This window comes from Caenorhabditis remanei, chromosome II (assembly GCF_010183535.1).
Source record: "Caenorhabditis remanei strain PX506 chromosome II, whole genome shotgun sequence".
Taxonomy (NCBI): Eukaryota; Metazoa; Nematoda; class Chromadorea; order Rhabditida; family Rhabditidae; genus Caenorhabditis; species Caenorhabditis remanei.
The window spans coordinates 19,922,249-19,928,966 of record NC_071329.1 but is presented as its reverse complement, the minus strand read 5'-3'; positions in this window follow the sequence as shown (position 1 = coordinate 19,928,966).

Sequence of the window (6,718 nt, the reverse complement as noted above, 5' to 3'; positions counted from 1 at the left end):
CACTTGGACCAAATCTCAAAAATTGACGGAAATGTCACTACAATTTTATTCTCGCACAAAATTTTTTTAAATTAGATCATTTCGATAGAGAAAAACGAGAGCTTTCTAATGGTATAAAAATCTTCCCGATCCGTCCAAAACTGACTGAGTTCTGATGAAAAATGTATTGGCAGAAAAGTCCACTTGGACCAAATCTCAAAAATTGACGGAAATGTCACTACAATTTTATTCTCGCACAAAATTTTTTTTAATTAGATCATTTCGATGGAGAAAAACAAGAGCTTTCTAATGGTATGAAAATCTCATTCGTACGACCAAAACTGACTGAGTTCTGATAAAAAATGTATTGGCAGAAAAGTCCACTTGGACCAAATCTCAAAAATTGACGGAAATGTCACTACAATTTTATTCTCGCACAAAATTTTTTTAAATTAGATCATTTCGATAGAGAAAAACAGGAGCTTTCTAATGGTATAAAAATCTCATTCGTACGACCAAAACTGACTGAGTTCTGATAAAAAATGTATTGGCAGAAAAGTCCACTTGGACCAAATCTCAAAAATTGACGGAAATGTCACTACAATTTTATTCTCGCACAAAATTTTTTTAATTAGATCATTTCGATGGAGAAAAACAAGAGCTTTCTAATGGTATGAAAATCTCATTCGTACGACCAAAACTGACTGAGTTCTGATAAAAATGTATTGGCAGAAAAGTCCACTTGGACCAAATCTCAAAAATTGACGGAAATGTCACTACAATTTTATTCTCGCACAAAATTTTTTTAATTAGATCATTTCGATAGAGAAAAACAGAGCTTTCTAATGGTATAAAAATCTCATTCGTACGACCAAAACTGACTGAGTTCTGATAAAAAATGTATTGGCAGAAAAGTCCACTTGGACCAAATCTCAAAAATTGACGGAAATGTCACTACAATTTTATTCTCGCACAAAATTTTTTTAAATTAGATCATTTCGATAGAGAAAAACAGGAGCTTTCTAATGGTATAAAAATCTCATTCGTACGACCAAAACTGACTGAGTTCTGATAAAAAATGTATTGGCAGAAAGTCCACTTGGACCAAATCTCAAAAATTGACGGAAATGTCACTACAATTTTATTCTCGCACAAAATTTTGTTTAATTAGATCATTTCGATAGAGAAAAACGAGAGCTTTCTAATGGTATAAAAATCTTCCCGATCCGTCCAAAACTGACTGAGTTCTGATAAAAATGTATTGGCAGAAAAGTCCACTTGGACCAAATCTCAAAAATTGACGGAAATGTCACTACAATTTTATTCTCGCACAAAATTTTTTTTAATTAGATCATTTCGATAGAGAAAAACAGGAGCTTTCTAATGGTATAAAAATCTCATTCGTACGACCAAAACTGACTGAGTTCTGATAAAAATGTATTGGCAGAAAAGTCCACTTGGACCAAATCTCAAAAATTGACGGAAATGTCACTACAATTTTATTCTCGCACAAAATTTTTTTAATTAGATCATTTCGATGGAGAAAAACAAGAGCTTTCTAATGGTATGAAAATCTCATTCGTACGACCAAAACTGACTGAGTTCTGATAAAAAATGTATTGGCAGAAAAGTCCACTTGGACCAAATCTCAAAAATTGACGGAAATGTCACTACAATTTTATTCTCGCACAAAATTTTTTTAAATTAGATCATTTCGATAGAGAAAAACGAGAGCTTTCTAATGGTATAAAAATCTTCCCGATCCGTCCAAAACTGACTGAGTTCTGATAAAAATGTATTGGCAGAAAAGTCCACTTGGACCAAATCTCAAAAATTGACGGAAATGTCACTACAATTTTATTCTCGCACAAAATTTTTTTTAATTAGATCATTTCGATGGAGAAAAACAGGAGCTTTCTAATGGTATAAAATCTCATTCGTACGACCAAAACTGACTGAGTTCTGATGAAAAATGTATTGGCAGAAAAGTCCACTTGGACCAAATCTCAAAAATTGACGGAAATGTCACTACAATTTTATTCTCGCACAAAATTATTTTTAATTAGATCATTTCGATGGAGAAAAACAAGAGCTTTCTAATGGTATGAAAATCTCATTCGTACGACCAAAACTGACTGAGTTCTGATAAAAAATGTATTGGCAGAAAAGTCCACTTGGACCAAATCTCAAAAATTGACGGAAATGTCACTACAATTTTATTCTCGCACAAAATTTTTTTAAATTAGATCATTTCGATAGAGAAAAACGAGAGCTTTCTAATGGTATAAAAATCTTCCCGATCCGTCCAAAACTGACTGAGTTCTGATGAAAAATGTATTGGCAGAAAAGTCCACTTGGACCAAATCTCAAAAATTGACGGAAATGTCACTACAATTTTATTCTCGCACAAAATTTTTTTTAATTAGATCATTTCGATGGAGAAAAACAAGAGCTTTCTAATGGTATGAAAATCTCATTCGTACGACCAAAACTGACTGAGTTCTGATAAAAAATGTATTGGCAGAAAAGTCCACTTGGACCAAATCTCAAAAATTGACGGAAATGTTCACTACAATTTTATTCTCGCACAAAATTTTTTTAAATTAGATCATTTCGATAGAGAAAAACAGGAGCTTTCTAATGGTATAAAAATCTCATTCGTACGACCAAAACTGACTGAGTTCTGATAAAAAATGTATTGGCAGAAAAGTCCACTTGGACCAAATCTCAAAAATTGACGGAAATGTCACTACAATTTTATTCTCGCACAAAATTTTTTTTAATTAGATCATTTCGATGGAGAAAAACAAGAGCTTTCTAATGGTATGAAAATCTCATTCGTACGACCAAAACTGACTGAGTTCTGATAAAAAATGTATTGGCAGAAAAGTCCACTTGGACCAAATCTCAAAAATTGACGGAAATGTCACTACAATTTTATTCTCGCACAAAATTTTTTTAAATTAGATCATTTCGATAGAGAAAAACAGGAGCTTTCTAATGGTATAAAAATCTCATTCGTACGACCAAAACTGACTGAGTTCTGATAAAAAATGTATTGGCAGAAAAGTCCACTTGGACCAAATCTCAAAAATTGACGGAAATGTTCACTACAATTTTATTCTCGCACAAAATTTTTTTCAAATTAGATCATTTCGATAGAGAAAAACAGGAGCTTTCTAATGGTATAAAAATCTCATTCGTACGACCAAAACTGACTGAGTTCTGATAAAAAATGTATTGGCAGAAAAGTCCACTTGGACCAAATCTCAAAAATTGACGGAAATGTCACTACAATTTTATTCTCGAACAAAATTTTTTTAATTAGATTATTTCGATAGAGAAAAACGAGAGCTTTCTAATGGTATAAAAATCTTCCCGATCCGTCCAAAACTTGACTGAGTTCTGATGAAAAATGTATTGGCAGAAAAGTCCACTTGGACCAAATCTCAAAAATTGACGGAAATGTCACTACAATTTTATTCTCGCACAAAATTTTTTTTAATTAGATCATTTCGATAGAGAAAAACAGGAGCTTTCTAATGGTATAAAAATCTCATTCGTACGACCAAAACTGACTGAGTTCTGATAAAAAATGTATTGGCAGAAAAGTCCACTTGGACCAAATCTCAAAAATTGACGGAAATGTCACTACAATTTTATTCTCGCACAAAATTTTGTTTAATTAGATCATTTCGATAGAGAAAAACAAGAGCTTTCTAATGGTATGAAAATCTTCCCGATCCGTCCAAAACTGACTGAGTTCTGATGAAAAATGTATTGGCAGAAAAGTCCACTTGGACCAAATCTCAAAAATTGACGGAAATGTCACTACAATTTTATTCTCGCACAAAATTTTTTTAAATTAGATCATTTCGATAGAGAAAAACAGGAGCTTTCTAATGGTATAAAAATCTCATTCGTACGACCAAAACTGACTGAGTTCTGATAAAAATGTATTGGCAGAAAAGTCCACTTGGACCAAATCTCAAAAATTGACGGAAATGTCACTACAATTTTATTCTCGCACAAAATTATGTTTAATTAGATCATTTCGATGGAGAAAAACAAGAGCTTTCTAATGGTATGAAAATCTCATTCGTACGACCAAAACTGACTGAGTTCTGATAAAAAATGTATTGGCAGAAAAGTCCACTTGGACCAAATCTCAAAAATTGACGGAAATGTTACTACAATTTTATTCTCGCACAAAATTTTTTTAAATTAGATCATTTCGATAGAGAAAAACAGGAGCTTTCTAATGGTATGAAAATCTCATTCGTACGACCAAAACTGACTGAGTTCTGATAAAAAATGTATTGGCAGAAAAGTCCACTTGGACCAAATCTCAAAAATTGACGGAAATGTCACTACAATTTTATTCTCGCACAAAATTTTGTTTAATTAGATCATTTCGATAGAGAAAAACGAGAGCTTTCTAATGGTATAAAAATCTTCCCGATCCGTCCAAAACTGACTGAGTTCTGATGAAAAATGTATTGGCAGAAAAGTCCACTTGGACCAAATCTCAAAAATTGACGGAAATGTCACTACAATTTTATTCTCGCACAAAATTTTTTTTAATCAGATCATTTCGATGGAGAAAAACAAGAGCTTTCTAATGGTATGAAAATCTCATTCGTACGACCAAAACTGACTGAGTTCTGATAAAAAATGTATTGGCAGAAAAGTCCACTTGGACCAAATCTCAAAAATTGACGGAAATGTCACTACAATTTTATTCTCGCACAAAATTTTTTTAAATTAGATCATTTCGATAGAGAAAAACGAGAGCTTTCTAATGGTATAAAAATCTTCCCGATCCGTCCAAAACTGACTGAGTTCTGATGAAAAATGTATTGGCAGAAAAGTCCACTTGGACCAAATCTCAAAAATTGACGGAAATGTCACTACAATTTTATTCTCGCACAAAATTTTTTTTAATTAGATCATTTCGATAGAGAAAAACAGGAGCTTTCTAATGGTATAAAAATCTCATTCGTACGACCAAAACTGACTGAGTTCTGATAAAAAATGTATTGGCAGAAAAGTCCACTTGGACCAAATCTCAAAAATTGACGGAAATGTCACTACAATTTTATTCTCGCACAAAATTTTGTTTAATTAGATCATTTCGATAGAGAAAAACGAGAGCTTTCTAATGGTATGAAAATCTTCCCGATCCGTCCAAAACTGACTGAGTTCTGATGAAAAATGTATTGGCAGAAAAGTCCACTTGGACCAAATCTCAAAAATTGACGGAAATGTCACTATAATTTTATTCTCGCACAAAATTTTTTTAAATTAGATCATTTCGATAGAGAAAAACAGGAGCTTTCTAATGGTATAAAAATCTCATTCGTACGACCAAAACTGACTGAGTTCTGATGAAAAATGTATTGGCAGAAAAGTCCACTTGGACCAAATCTCAAAAATTGACGGAAATGTCACTACAATTTTATTCTCGCACAAAATTTTGTTTAATTAGATCATTTCGATAGAGAAAAACGAGAGCTTTCTAATGGTATAAAAATCTTCCCGATCCGTCCAAAACTGACTGAGTTCTGATGAAAAATGTATTGGCAGAAAAGTCCACTTGGACCAAATCTCAAAAATTGACGGAAATGTCACTACAATTTTATTCTCGCACAAAATTTTTTTTAATTAGATCATTTCGATAGAGAAAAACAGGAGCTTTCTAATGGTATGAAAATCTCATTCGTACGACCAAAACTGACTGAGTTCTGATAAAAAATGTATTGGCAGAAAAGTCCACTTGGACCAAATCTCAAAAATTGACGGAAATGTCACTACAATTTTATTCTCGCACAAAATTTTTTTTAATTAGATCATTTCGATAGAGAAAAACAGGAGCTTTTTAATGGTATAAAAATCTCATTCGTACGACCAAAACTGACTGAGTTCTGATAAAAAATGTATTGGCAGAAAAGTCCACTTGGACCAAATCTCAAAAATTGACGGAAATGTCACTACAATTTTATTCTCGCACAAAATTTTGTTTAATTAGATCATTTCGATAGAGAAAAACGAGAGCTTTCTAATGGTATAAAAATCTTCCCGATCCGTCCAAAACTGACTGAGTTCTGATGAAAAATGTATTGGCAGAAAAGTCCACTTGGACCAAATCTCAAAAATTGACGGAAATGTCACTACAATTTTATTCTCGCACAAAATTTTTTTTAATTAGATCATTTCGATAGAGAAAAACAGGAGCTTTCTAATGGTATAAAAATCTCATTCGTACGACCAAAACTGACTGAGTTCTGATAAAAAATGTATTGGCAGAAAAGTCCACTTGGACCAAATCTCAAAAATTGACGGAAATGTCACTACAATTTTATTCTCGCACAAAATTTTGTTTAATTAGATCATTTCGATAGAGAAAAACGAGAGCTTTCTAATGGTATGAAAATCTTCCCGATCCGTCCAAAACTGACTGAGTTCTGATGAAAAATGTATTGGCAGAAAAGTCCACTTGGACCAAATCTCAAAAATTGACGGAAATGTCACTACAATTTTATTCTCGCACAAAATTTTTTTAAATTAGATCATTTCGATAGAGAAAAACAGGAGCTTTCTAATGGTATAAAAATCTCATTCGTACGACCAAAACTGACTGAGTTCTGATGAAAAATGTATTGGCAGAAAAGTCCACTTGGACCAAATCTCAAAAATTGACGGAAATGTCACTACAATTTTATTCTCGCACAAAATTTTT